This window comes from Abramis brama (assembly GCF_963993115.1).
Source record: "Abramis brama genome assembly, chromosome: 12".
In the NCBI taxonomy this organism is placed as follows: domain Eukaryota; kingdom Metazoa; phylum Chordata; class Actinopteri; order Cypriniformes; family Leuciscidae; genus Abramis; species Abramis brama.
Genome location: NC_139974.1, coordinates 32,805,205 through 32,820,484, shown reverse-complemented (window position 1 = coordinate 32,820,484; position 15,280 = coordinate 32,805,205). Strand labels below are relative to the sequence as shown.

The 15,280-nt window shown below is 37.4% G+C and overlaps 1 protein-coding gene and 1 long non-coding RNA gene across 2 annotated transcripts in view; one reads left to right on the top strand and one right to left on the bottom strand.

The window, feature by feature from the left end:
- gabbr2 (gamma-aminobutyric acid (GABA) B receptor, 2) overlaps nt 1–15,280 on the bottom strand; it is a 200,152-nt gene that overhangs the window by 152,846 nt on the left and 32,026 nt on the right. The window lies entirely within an intron of this gene.
- Nucleotides 10,345–13,805, top strand: LOC311094300. Its single transcript, XR_014608636.1, has 4 exons — nt 10,345–10,703; nt 10,963–11,150; nt 11,564–11,639; nt 13,741–13,805. It is a non-coding gene; the product is annotated as an uncharacterized lncRNA (long non-coding RNA).

Here is a 15,280-nt window from a genome sequence, read left to right as displayed (position 1 = left end):
CAAAAAAACAGAAGACTAGGATAGCTTCAGGCCCAGACTGCTTGTTTAAAAGCCTGCGCTGACCAACTGGCCCCGGTCTTCACGCAGATCTTCAACAGATCATTGGAGCAATGTGAAGTTCCCTGCTGCTTCAGATGCTCCACTATCATTCTGGTCGCCAAAAAAACTAAATCACTGGACTAAATGACTACAGACCTGTCGCTCTCACGTCTGTGGTCATGAAGTTGTTTGAAAGACTGGCGTTAGCCCACCTGAAGGACATCACTGGACCCCTGCTGGATGCCAGAGCAAACAGGTCTGTGGATGATGCAGTCAACATGGGACTGCATTATATCCTGCAACATCTCGACAGACCTGGGACTTGCGCAAGGATCTTATTTGTGGACTACAGTTCGGCCTTCAATACCATCATGCCTGATCTTCTCACAGCCAAACTGACCCAGCTCTCCATGCCTCAATCCTCTCCTCAATCTGTCAGTGGATCTCCAGCTTCCTGACAAACCGGCAGCAGCTAGTGAGACTGGGGAAACATACATCCAGGACTCTCACAATCAGCACTGGCACCCCCCCAAGGGTGCGTTCTCTCCCCACTGCTCTTCTCCCTGTACACTAATGACTGCACTTCTAAAGACCCCTCTGTCAAGCTCCTGAAATTTGCAGACGACACCACTGTCATCGGTCTCATCCAAAACGGTGACGAGTCTGCTTACAGACTGGAGATTGAACAGCTGGCTGTCTGGTGCAGTTATAACAACCTTGAGCTGAGCACGCTCAAAACAGTGGAGATGATAGTGGGCTTCAGGAGAAACAGCCCAGCACTCCCCCCACTCACCATCAAGAACAGCACTGTGGTAGCAGTGGAGTCATTTAGGTTCCTGGGCACTCCTGGGACAATCACATTGACTCCATTGTGAAAAAGGCCCAGCAGAGACTGTACTTTCTTCGCCAGCTGAGGAAGTTCAGCCTGCCACAGGAGCTGCTGATTCAATTCTACTCAGCCATCATTATGTCTGTTTTATGCACTTCCATCACTGTCTGGTTTGGTTCAGTTACCAAATCAGACATCAGGAGACTACAACAGACAAGGATATACATACTATGTACTTACATATCGATTGCGATTGTGCCATTGTGATTTAATGTGCTGAGTAACGTAATTTTTCCCACTGTGTCCAGTATTAAAATCAGTGCGACACACTTTGCAAAAGGCGTGGGCATTGTCCATATGGCTTTGAGATATGAAAATAAATTATTCCGTCGAGCTGTTGTTAAATTTACATGTATATATTCAGCACCTGATGCTTGGTAATAACTAGGTACTAACCCTGAACTTACAACTAAACCTAACCCCTGTATTTAACTCATACTACCTAGTACTTTCTTAGGTAAGTACACTGTAAGCACAAGTAAGAGCACGTGCTGTAAAATTAAAAAATGAACAAGATCTCAAATCACTTCTGTGTTCCCACGTTCAAAATTCCCACCATGTTTGACGTCAAAGACAACAAATGCCATTGGTTATCACAAGTCTTATAACTAATTCCAATGTACTGCATACATAGAAAAATGAACGAGATCAGGGAGGTGGAGAGGATCTTTTTAGTAAGTAACTTATCTTGGTCTGTTATCGTATGTTATCATATTCATATGTATGATCTTTTGTGTTACACAGAAGAAACTCTGGATTTGAAGTGACAAGAGGGAGTTAAGTGAACTATTCCAATGAATTCAGGTTAAGCCTTGAGAACAACATGAGACAGAATAAGGAAACTGTGTACAGTGAAATGCAGCGAGGCGGTGTGGTCTGTTTCCTCCCTCCTGGAATGAACAAACTTTGCAAGTAAGAAAAAAAGAATCAGCTTGAAAATAGAAACACCTCATTATATGAGACCTTCCATGCAGTCTAGGTCAGCTGTTAAGACAGTGAGACAAAAGAAAGATGATTACATTTTCGCAGGAACACCATTTGGAACCAAAATGGCTGACTGCTATATGAATCCCTAACTCATTCTTTGTGTTTCTGAAGCATGTCAAGAAGCATGTGTGGAAACCTAAGTAGGTCACAGAGCCTTTCAGCGACTCTCTTTCGTATTTCATCAAACATGTATCAGTCTACAGCACACATATGCTTGACTACTGACGTTTTGATGGCTTAATTGTTCATGTGCTGTTTTTCTCGCAAAGGCTCTGCCGAATAAACACAGCAAAGCTAATCAGCTATCGGTTTAACTCAAATGCGAAATTAACGTGGGTGTCTAATTGCATTGTCCTATTTTGCAGTCATTTTGAAGTGTTTCCGCCACCTTCTCAGGGTCACCTTCCAAATTATAATAATATCTCTGCTCCATACACTCCAAACACAGAGCTCTCAAGCGTAATGTATATAACAGGTGCCGACCACTGACTCTCCTCTTTCAGATTAATATTTGACGAAGTGAGACAGTTGAGTCTTGATTACAGCAGAAGCCAAACCAGGAAAGAACAGGACCTTGCATATACCGGAGCAGGTCAGATTTCATCATGTTATCCTACCCAGAATCCTCTCATCTCACTGGAGAAATCATAGAACCACTTCCTCATTTCCTGCTAAGCCAATCTCTTCCTGAGTAATGCATAACTAAACGCCTACTTTTATATGCCGTTGTCTGAGAACCACAGAGGTTACATGCACGGCCTATGGAGACGAAGGCCTTGGTCTCTGGAAATATTCTGACAGCAGGCCTTGGAAAGCTTGGAAACTGACCTCTCGGTGTTGTAGTCCTGTTGCTCAGTGAGGGATCAGGGATTTAATCACCGGGTTCTGATGACATATGGCGTCATGATATGATGCCACACAACACAATACTGATTACATTGCTGTCAGCCACAGTTCGTGTCAACTCAGTTTATAGATTTACGTTTATTCTGTCACTACCTGGAGAAAATTAAAATATGTTAGCATACCCATTTATGCCTATACTTCTGAATCGTTATCAATGGAGGAAGAAACTGGAGTAACACTTTAGTTTAGGGGCCAATTCTCACTAATAACTAGTTAGCATGTACATTACTAGGATATTGGCTGTTTATTAGTACTTATAAAGCACATATTAATGTCTTATTCTGCATGACCATATTCTACATCCCTTAATCCTACCCAATACCTAAACTTAACAACTACCTTACTAACTATTTATAAGCGGCACTTAGGAGTTTGAGGAAAAAGTCGTAGTTAATAGTCAGTTAATAGAGAGAATTGAATCTGCAAAAGAACACACTTATCCCACAACTGGCTAGATTGACGGGAAGTATTAGGGAAAGTCACTTTTAAAATTAATGTACTACAATATTGCATTACTCCCTAAAAAAGTAACTAATTGCGTTTTAACTTTTTATGGAAAGTAATGCTTTACATTACTTTGTGTTACTTCTGGGTTGAGCTTGCTTGTTTGTTTTTTAATAATGAAAAAAAGTTTTTGGCAAATGTAAAGGCCCTTTCACACCAAAAGTGAAATGAATAAGCCTCAGGCTGAAGGAAATTCAAATTCACGCCTGTACAGTAGAGGACGCAGCTAAAACAAACCTTTCAAATCTGGATTGTAGAAGAATAGGATGCAGGAGAAAAAAGTTTAAAACTTTTACATCAAAACTAAAATAAAAAAAGAAACACAAATTTGATGTGATTTTTGGTTATTAGAATGGTTTAATTGGATTATCGAAGGTCAGTAGCAAAGAAATTGGTTAAAAAAGTGAGATTAAATACATAAAGTATACATGTGTAATTTAACATTTAACTTTTGCAGGTTTGCTAGTATTCTGAGATTGCATTTTACTGTTTTTATTCATTTTGAGGAATACTGAATAATACTTGTTACGTGTCATTCATATTGTTAACTGTAGTAGCCTAGTCTGCAATTTCACTGAGACTGTCTGAGAGGTCGGAGGCTATTTTATTTTATTTTATATAATTTTCACCTGTTTATTGGTCAGCAGGGAGGTAAGAATTGTATCTTTGTTTGTTATTTATCTCCAGGAAAGACGACCTAAAATTAAAATCAGGAGAGGTGTCAATCAATAAATGGGAAAACAAAGTAGCATGTGTTACTTATTTGGAATAAAGTAACTTGGTTATTTTGTTGTAAACATAGTAATGCGTTACTTTACTAGTTACTTGAAAGACAGTATACTGATTACGTAACTTGCATTACTTGTAATGTGTCACCCCAAACACTGTTGACAGGCTGGCTGGGGGAAAAACAAGGCCAGTCTCTCTCTGAGCTCACTATGCAAGCTCTACGCACGATACGATGTATCTACAGCCTCTCGCTGGATTACATAATCACTCTTTTATGCTGTATGCGAAGGTGATCTAACTAGAGTACTATGATGACAAGCCCACAGAGCCCAGAGGATTCGATAATAATAATCAGTTATGGCAACTTTGGAGAGTACACAGACGACCATAACTAAAATAAAGTCTAATGCATGACTTTGGAGCAGGAAGTACATGCTGTTAACTCTTAAGGGCTCTTGTGTGTTGTTAGTGCTGGGCATTGGTGAGCAGCCAGGACATATCAGCGGGGCAGAGACACAGCATCTCCTCTGACTGAACCCACTGGCCATTCGGCAGCCAACTGTGTCCATGCACACACACACACACACACGCGCACACACACAAAAACAGTGATGTACTGCTAACCTCCTGCTCTCTCCCTGTTCTGATAGCATACACACAACCTACACACTACAAGAGTCCTGAAATACAGTAGCATGGCCGTCCGTATGAGCCTCAACATTTTGAGTCTGGTTTTGCACAGCTCTGCGGCCCAGGGGGAAGATGTGCAGATGTATAATTCACACAGTTTGCAGTTGGACTAAGCAGATGGGATATAAAATGCACAAGTCGACATCTGAAATGTCCTCTTTACTGCAAGAAATATATAGCACTAAAGACAAACAGAAACTATATATATATATATATATATATATATATATATATATATATTATTTTATCAGTGTACATCCACTACTGATTTGTTAAGCCATATTATAAGTCTATGATAAATTACTAATTTGAATAAAACTACTAAAAATGTATAGTTTTGTAAATTACTAAACAGCATGTAAAATGGTAAATATTCTAACAAATAAAATGTCTTGGCATTTATAACAGGTGTAATCTAATCCATTTCATGGCTTACTCATTTTCCCATGATTTATGCTTTTCATCGTGAGTGAAAGAAAACAGTTTTATTGTGATATTTTTGGCATGTAAGCTTATGCCAGGTGTTGATGTTGGCTTGCTATTTGCACAGAGTTCCCTAGTTTCGACCAGTGTTGCCAGATCGGGCGGTTTTGAATTTTATTATGCGGGTAAAAATTGCTTTAGGCGGATGGACAAAATTTGTTTGTCAGTTCGGAGGTTTTCAAACATCTAAATTTATAGTAGAATTGGTTAATAAACAAAAAGTGTGCATGTACTCCATAAAAGCAGTAATTGACGTTACTACACAGGCCCACGCAGAGTCAGCTGCCGTTGGTGTTGACGTCGCAGACGAGCACGCACTTTAGCCAATCAGCAGATGTGATAATTCATGACTGACGGGGTTTTAGCGCGATAACTTGTAGCTGACGCAAGTGATTGCTATGCTAAAGCGGCATAAATATACAGTAATAGAGTGGGAGATTGATCCAACTCTCTAAGACTCGAAGGCTCTTTATAAATATAGCTAACTCTGAGAGCACAGCTGAATGACTTTATTGAAATCGAATATGGGACTCCTGTCCATCGTCATGTGCACACTGATCAGGACATCTGCAATTTTTAAACCTTCCAGACTGCACTCTATTCATCCCCGACAGCTGCAGAAAGAGGTTTGAATCAACGATTAATCCATTTTTGACTGGTTGTGCAAATTCAGCGTTATGTTCTACAATACTTCACGGAAGACAGACTGTATGTCTGAAGTTAAAGCACAACACAAATGTAGGCGCATTGTTGTAGTTGTTTTTGTTGTAATTTTTGTTGTTGTCGGATTATCGTACAGTATGTATCAATGAAAGACACATTTTGGCTGTGGTGTGTGCATTAACGTGTGTGAATTAACGTGTGTGAAATGCGTTGCTTATTCCCATATTGGGCACTTTTTGCACTTGACTTGGCTTATTCTTACTGTTGACATTAAAAATGACGCATGTGTTTGTCCAAAGGTTAAAGTCATCGGTTAATTGCTTAATTGCCATTTCCACCACCTTTAATGTATTTGCCTTGATTTGATCCATTTTCTTGGGAAATGTATTCATTTTTATTTTATTTTGTCATCATTATTTTGTTTTAAGGGGATAAAAATGGTGCTTATCAACCTTGATTGACAAGGCAATACAATTCTATGACATTATTTTGGCAGTTAAAGTTTTGGGCGGGTTTTTCTTGGAGTTTTTTCACTGGTTTTGACAGTTTGAGCGTTAGAGAGTTAGGCTCGGTTAGACAGGTGAAGTCTGCTGTGTACAGAACAGACCAGTGGAGACTGAGAACATTTGGACATGTAGCAAAGAAATCTGAGACATGTCAACCACTCTCCTAGTTTAGCCTCACATCGGCATGCATCGCAAACCGCACCGGCTTCCCCTGAGCAACATGGGATAAGGGGGAGAGAGGGGCGAGAATACACCTAAAACATTCAGCTGTGTGATGCTAGAAAAAAAAATTATACTGTGAGGCAAACAAATTAGCTTTCAAAACAAAGAAGAGAAAGAGAGGGAGAGAGATGGGGGGGGTGTCCAGAAAGTGTCTGGCTTTAGATGAAGATTTGCAGTGACAGTATGGGAACAGGATCTTGTGTCTCTTCCATCATTCTGTACTGAGTCTCACAATTTCTATTTCACTCTATACCGCCTTTTTTCCCTCCATTGACTCTCTCTCCTGCCCTTCTGTCTCCCCTGGAGATCTGATGAGGACATTCCTTATATTTGATTTCTCTTTTTGCACAGCTCTGCAATATACCTACACTGCAAAACACATGTACACTCAGCCCCACAATTTTAATTATCCATATACAATGTATAATGTATATTTACAGTATATAAACTCTTGACACCCAACACAGCTGAGCTGAACTGTACAGAGACCAAAAAAAGCTACATTTCTTCTTGCACTGAAATACATATTAGAGCAGTTAAGACATTTTGTATTGTGATATTTTCATGACAAATTTCAGCAAAAGTTCTCATTATCTTAATGTGCCCATATGTTTACTATACATTTGAGGTTTTTAAAATCTACATTATCATACATAATTAAAATATGAATTGATTTAACAAAATTTGTATGTTTTAAAAAATATATAAATTATTATTATGGTAATTAATATTTGGGTGGAAAATGTGCTTAATTTCTAAAACATTTAATTTTCTTTTAAAAGCAAAATATAGTCTTTTATTTTTTTATTTAGTATTAAAATTTGAGTCAGACATGTTTTTGACAGCTTTGATGAGATTCACCCATGCAGTAGCAACAAAACATCATAGTCATGGGATGCACCGAAATTTCAGCTGACTGAAATCAGTGACCGAAACAGTTTAATTTGCGCCTCTCCGAAGGCACGTTTTGACTCGTGCTACAACAGTTGTAACAGCTATGTGTACACTAGCTCTGGATTGACAATGTTAATTTCTCGATTTTAATCAGTAATGATATGCGCAGCGTGAACAAAACTTCACTAAACATTTGTAGCGCGCGAGTTGTACAACTCAGTTTTAGATATTTGAATGTTGATTATTAAATAAGTTTGAAATGTATTATTTATTTTTGGCCTGTTTTCAGCCAAGTGCATCTGGAATTTTTGGTTTCGGCCCAAAATTTTCATGTCGGAGCATCCCTATAGTCATGAACCACCTAATGGTTTCTGTGGATGAATACAAGCGTATTTGTACATTTCAGTAATGGCGGGCACACAGCATGCTGTAGTGAAGTATCCGTGAGGAGGAGAGGAACGAGAGATAAGGAGAGAGAGCGAGATGGTGATTGAGAGAGTGAGAGAGAGATCGCAGGGAGAGGTTAGAACTGCATGCGCATGATGTGGGAGGAAGAGCGTGGGCACAGGAGAAAGCGGGCGCCCAGAGAACCGATGCATCTCTGTGTTTCTCTGTCTTTCTTTCTCTCCTTTTGAATGACTTCCTCCTTCTTTTCCAGTTCCACACTGCCTCGTCTCAGGGATTTGGGCTGTCAGTCTTTCATCAGACTCTCTCTCTCTCTCTCTCTCTCTCTCTCTCTACCAGCTACCTCATTTTAATAAGGATGGTAATCATTAAAGCACTCCAGCATGAGCCACAGATTGATGTAAAAAGAGAGATGAAGTGAAAAAAAATGTTTCTATCTGCCTATCTTGCAGAAGAACAAAGTGTGGAGAAGATCGTTGAAGAGGAACAAGCCCTGACAACTTACAGCTCGTTTCATCACCAGTAGAGGAGGAAAGGGTCACAAATGTAGTTTGTGCTATTTGATGTTTGGCACATTTGTGGAATTTGAGAGAGTTGGAATTAGCAGGCTGTTGCCATAGCAACAGTATACCTGTTGTGGGGTTAAACGATCCAACTGTGTTAAGAAGCGCTACACATTAACAACACACAATTTTGTTGCCAAAACAAAACAGACAATAAAGAAAGCCCAACGGTTGTATGTAGGAATGTAAACATGCCTGTATGTTTGTGTGTGTGTGTGTGTCAGTGTTATTAAACACAACCCTGGTTTTTCTGCTCAAGTCTGAGTTGTTTCCATGGTTACACCGCAGCTGAAATTCATAAACGGTGCACTTTTTTAAAATGACAATGTTTTAAATTGAAGGCAAGTGCTTGCAGTAGTAGCGTTTCTCCCACGGGAGCTTCTCCCTCCGGCCTCTCGGTGTCAGACAGTGGGAAACCTCGGGAAGCCAAAACACACACCGCCTTAAGCGGACAATTCTCACATTCGACATAGTGTTATGATGCTGTTTTTCACATTCAGGTGCCTCAATGAAACCCAAACGCTGAGAGAAGAGAGCAGACAGAGGAAAGACAAAACAAGAAAAGCATTCACCAAACGCTCTCAAACACAACTGTGGTGCTTTTTAATGGCTGCATTCTAAAAATGGTATTAGAGGCGTTAAGGTACAAATGTCCTAGGAGGTTACGCATTTTATTGTCTTCCATCTTGTTTTGTTGTGATCTTTACATAACAAAAGTTGTTTTCTCGAGATGCCATCTGAAATTTTCTTTAGAGCTTAACATAACAAAAGTTGTTTTCTTGAAATGTTGACAAAGGTTTTCTTAAGATCTCAACTTAATTTTCTTATGATCAACACAAGTTATTTACTTAAAGGGAAAGTTCACCCAAAAATGAAAATTCAGTCATTAATTACTCGCCCTCATGTCATTTATTTTCAGTCATTTATTTTTTATTTTGATGAAATCTGAGTTTTCTCTGCCTGCATAGACACCTACGCAACTGACACTTTGACGCTTCAAAATGTTCATAAAGAGATTGTAAAACTAATCAATATGAATTGAGTGGTTTATTCCAAATTGTCTGAAGAGAAATTATCACTTTATATGATGAACAGATTGAATTTAGGCTTTTATTCACATAAAAACATTCATCAACTCACACATCGGTTGTGGTAAATGGAAGCTCAAGCATGTTCCCTTGACATGTGGGAACCAATGAGGTTCATTCTCGTGTTACGCAGCACGTTTGAGCTTCTGCAAGAACCAATGAGGTTTGTTCTCGTGCGTCAAGCAGGTTCAGTTGAGCTTCTGTTCATGTCTGCTGATCAATGTTTAAATGTGAAAAAAAGCCTGAAATTCAATCTGAGTACAATGGAAGTCAATGGGAACCAAAAAATGGTTACCGACATTCTTCAAAACTATCTCTTTTTGTGTTCCACAGAAGAAATTCATTCAGGTTTGGAATGGCATGTGGGTCAGTGACTGGTAACAGAATTTTTCAGTGGACTATGCATTTAATTTTTATGATCTTCTTGACTAAAGTTTTCTTGAAATTTCGATATAACAAAAGTTGTTGCTCGAGATCTCAGCTTGTTTACGATTGTATTTATTTTCTGAGTTGGTTTCCTTGGTTCTTTTTCTTGTTAACATTTTTACGTCCAATATTTTTACAGCTACATCATGGATGAGTGGATATTTTTTTCTTTTATAATGACGAGGGACTTAAGTCCTGAATGATTGGCCCGAGTGATGCACATGGAATGAATTTAGATTTTCTTTTCTTGAGAATATGAGAAGTCAATATCATGAGAAATCAATACAGAATATAGTAATAATGTATGGCCTCTTAAGGCTTCCATACTAAAGTGCACTCTCAGAAAAAAAGGTACACGGTGGTACAAATAATGTTCCTCAAAGAACAGTTTTGTACCTTTTCAATAATAGTACCTTTAATGGTACAGGAAAGACCACTGATGATACTGTTTGGTACCTGTTAAGGTACAATTGAAATGAAGGTACATAATTGTTCTCACATCAAGGGTACAGTTATGGACCAAATTACTATTTCATTCATGATTGGTTGCTGTGTTGAGTATTTTGCATAGCAACAAGACACTGATTGGTCGAAATCGCTTCAGCCACGGAAATTTCCGAACTGACAGCGGGAAGCAGCAGGCTGACATTACACGACTGCAGCGCGGTCGAGATTATTTTATCAAACTTGAAGAAGACGAAATTTAAAGGTGAGTTCTGATAATTTATGTATATATTTAGTTCACAAGTCTAAAATATAAATGTTTCAGCCACTTAACGTTATTTTAGCGAGTTGCTTTGCTCCAAATGCTTTTTAGCCATTTGACTTGTAAGTTATAACGTTACACTTTTTAATTTTTTTAATGCAATTATTGACTATTATTAAGTCATCACGTGTACAATATATGGCGTTTGTTCTCTCCATTATCCACCATAACGTTAACTGTTAAATGTTAACTTTGCTATTAGGCGACATGAAACTGATTGCCCAAGGTTGCTGCAGCCGTTACTGCATTTTCAAATAGACCGGAGAGCGGGAACTTCGGGAAGCAGATTACGAGCACGGAGCACCACCACAAGCCATGGCTTCGCCCTCGTCAGAAGTACTTTAGTGGCTGGACTCGAATTATAAGACGAAGAGAAGAGGAAATTCAAAGGTGGGTTTTATGTTTAACCAAATAAAATGTATAAAACGTTACAGCTACTCAACATGATAATAGCGAGTGTAACGTTAAATAGCTTATTTGTACGAATCCAGTCAGTGATAGCCGTCTGCATATGTTTTAAAGCAATTGAGTTTCTGTGTCGTAAGTTCACATTTAAAACATTATTGTTGTAAATGAATGCTCAACCAGAGGTGCCATGCTGGTGTAACGTTAGCCTACTTTACATTAGTCCACAATACTGTATGCGGTTTTGGAACAACTTGATTGAGCGCCAACGAACAGTGCGCAGATAAAATAGTTGATCACTCGTTCTGTTTTTGAATGCGATTAACGTTACCTGATTCTGTCCTAAGTAATATAAAGTTACATGTCATATACTCAGCTAATGTGTCTTTGATTTTTAGATCATGATGGGGTAAACTGCATGGTAAACTGTCAGTGCTGGTCATCTGAAAGTCTTCCTGCGTCCTCAGCTGTGAGGCAAGTATCAGTACAATGTGTTATTTGAGTTTCTTAATCTTATGATATTCTTTTTTCTGATGAGGTTGAATATTTCTAAGACAAAATGTTTGCCATAATGACAGAGTGATGTCAATCTTGATAAAGCACAGTAACTGCACATCAAATGAACTCTGAAAGATTTCGGTCACTTAACTGAAAGTATATTCACCTAAAACTCTGACACTCACAAAGTATGGTAACGTTAGCATACCGGTACCAAATGTCAATATGAAATGTAATGTGTAAAATGGCAATGTATTTCTGTATTTATATTTACATTTTCTATATGATATGTGCAACATCTGGAGCAAAAAAATATTCAAAATCAATAATATAATAATTTGCATTACTACACTAGCTTTAACATAAAATTAAAACATACATTGAATTTTTTTTAAGTTCAAAAATAAAAAATGAAATGTATTACAGAAATTAGATGTTTAAAATGTTCAAGCAAATATTATAGCAAAACTATAATTTAGGTTATTTTTCCTAGTTGCTTATACACTCAAAGTTAAGGCACTTGATGCAAAGATCATCTTGGAATCTTTTTTTAAATCCAGATTGAATTTTGCCACGTTCATCGCGGGTATTTAATAAAAATGCAATCATAAGTGTCTTAACTGTGAGTGTAAATGCAATTAAGGAAAATAGCATTTAAATGATCATTTTGCTACAATTTTACGTTGAACATGTTAAAGGGTTAGTTCACCCAAAAATGAAAATTCTTTCATCAATTACGAGCTTTCTGACCCCCCATAGACAGCTAAGCAACTACCACTTTGATGCTTTAAAAAGTTCCTAAAGTGATTGTAAAACTAATCCATATGAATTGAGTGTTTTAGTCTAAAATTTGTGCTGTATGATGAACAGGTTGAATTTAGGCTTTTATTCATCAATTCACATCAGATAATACGGTAAAAGGAAGCTCTAGCATGTTCCCTTGACATGCGAAAACAAATGAGGTTCATTCTTGTGTGTTGCGCAGCACGTTTGAGAAAGAGGTTTGTTCTCACGTGTCAAGCATGTTCAGTTGAGCTTCTGAAATCTGTTCATCATATAAAGCGATCATGTCTTATGAAAATTTGAACTACGGTAAACTGCTCGATTCAAAAGGATTGGTCTTACGATCTCTTTATGAACTTTTTGAAGCATCAAAGTTTTAGTTGCATGGACTGTCAATGGGGGGACAGAAAGCTCTCAGATTTCATTAAAAAGATCTTCATTTGTGTTCCAAAGATGAACGAAAGTCTTACAGGTTTGGAACAACATGAGAGTGAATAATTAATGACAGAGTTTTTTTAATTTTTGGTGAATTGTGCCTTTAAACATCTCTAATCATTTTTGTAATATGTTTAAATTACCGGTATATGTTAAAACAAGTGTAGGAGATGGCTAATTTAATTATATTATTGAATTTGAATTGTCACTTTGCCCCAAACATTGCACATATGGTATGGAAAATGTAAATTTAAATAAGAACATTGCCATTTTATATATTACATTGCCATTTTGCATATTAAATTTCAAAATGTCTTTTGATACCTGAATGCTACCATAATAAAGAGATTGTAAAATAATTTGAATTGAGCAGTTTAGTCCAAGTTTTTCTGTAGAGATACAATCATTTTATATGATGAACAGATTTAATTTAGGCTTTTATTCACATAAAAATATACATCAATTCACACATCAGTTGCAGTAAACGGAAGCTCAAGCATGTTTGCTAGACGTGCGAAAACCGATGATGTTCATTCTCATGTGTTTTGCAGCACGCTTGAGCTTCCGCAAGAACCATTGAGGTTTGTTCTTGCTTGTCAAAGCAAGTGCGGTTGAGCTTCTGTTTGTTCAATGTTTAAATGTGAATAAAATCCTAAATTTAATCTGTTTATTATACTAAGCGGTAGTCTCTTCAGACATTTTTTACCAAACTTCTCAATTCAAATGGATTAGTTTAACATTTTACTTTTCTGGGTATTTTATATGAAGCTTTAAGTGAATCATTTAAAACTTTGTGGGAAATGTAAAAATGCAGAAAGTTTTTTTGTGTGTGAAAATTGTTTTCTTATCTGCATTTCAGTTATTCCAGAAAATGGACCGAATGCATGCTGTGGTTGATTTAAGGTGTTTCCAGGATTCCTTAAAGGTATAGTTCAGCAATTGTTTTTTAATTCTGTCATTAATTATACACCCTCATGTCATTCCGAACCTGTAAGACCATCGTTTATCTTCGGAACACAAATGAAGATATTTTTGATGAAATCCAAGAGCTTTCTGTTCCTCCATTGGTAGCCTACGCAACTAAAACATTCAAGCCCCAGAAAGGTAGTAAAGACGCCATTAAACTAATCCAAGTGACTCCAGTGGTTTAACCTCAATTTTATGAAGCGATGTAAGCTTTGTTTTGCCAAAAAAAAAAAAAAGAAGCATAATTTACCTCTATATTTACAAAATAATATTATCTAAAGCACATTCATGGAACAACACCCGGTCTTGAGTCAACACAATTCGCATGCGTCGTAGTGCTCCCCCTACTAAATAAAGTGGTAAATTGTGTTTTTTTGCTAAAACAAAGCACCTGCATCGCTTCATAAAATTGGTTAAACCACTGGAGTCACATGGATTACTTCAATGATGTCTTTCCTATCGTTCTGGGCCTTGAATGTGTTAGTTGCATTGCTCCCAATGGAAGGACAGAAAGCTCTCAGAATTTCATTAAAAATATCTTCATTTGTGTTCCGAAGATGAACAAAGGTCTTATAGGTGTGAAATGACATGAGGGTGAGTAATTAACAAAATAATTTTCAGGTTGAGGTTTTTGAGGTTGTTAATTTGAGGTTGGCTAAGCTGAAATCAGTTATAGAAGCACATTACATGGATGCCAAACGAGATGTTGAAGGATGTGTAGTTCACCCAAAAAATGAAACAGTCAATGGGGCCCCATTGACTTCCATAGTATGAAAAATATTCTATGGAAGTTAATGGGGCCCCATCAACTGTTTAATTTTCGATTCTCAAAATATCTTTTTTGTTCAAGTTAACAGATTTGGAAAAACTTGAGTGCGAGTAAATGACAGAATTTTTAGTTCTAAGTGAACTATCCCTTTAAGTCTAGAAGTGAAATTTGAGCTTGTCATTGGAAGTATAAATTTAATAAATTTACATCTGTCTTTACTAATATTGATTCTTCATTATGTTCAGGAAGAACCGGCTACATCTCAACTCACTGTGCAGATCTTGGGAATGTCTTGACTGGACGTGTCTTCAGTGAGAGGAGAATCTTCAGCAGTGTAAAAATGGAGGGATCTGAAATTGCCGAGCAGTTCGGTTGGATGATGGTGTTTTAAAAAGTTAAATAAATGCAAGGGTATTGTGTGAAAAGTGGGGGGAAAAAAACAAGTCTAGCTTTGTTGTAGATAAGAAAATATATTTTATGTACTGTAACATTTTTGCATTTTAAATTCTTTCAAATCTTTTTAAAGAAGTGATATTCTGTTAATTTTGCTAAGTCTTTATTGTATTGTGAAGTCTTTGATGTATTTACACAAAGATATACTTTACTGTAAGTTGGAATGAAAGTATTCAAATGTTCATATGAATTTGATATGTATTTACAGAAA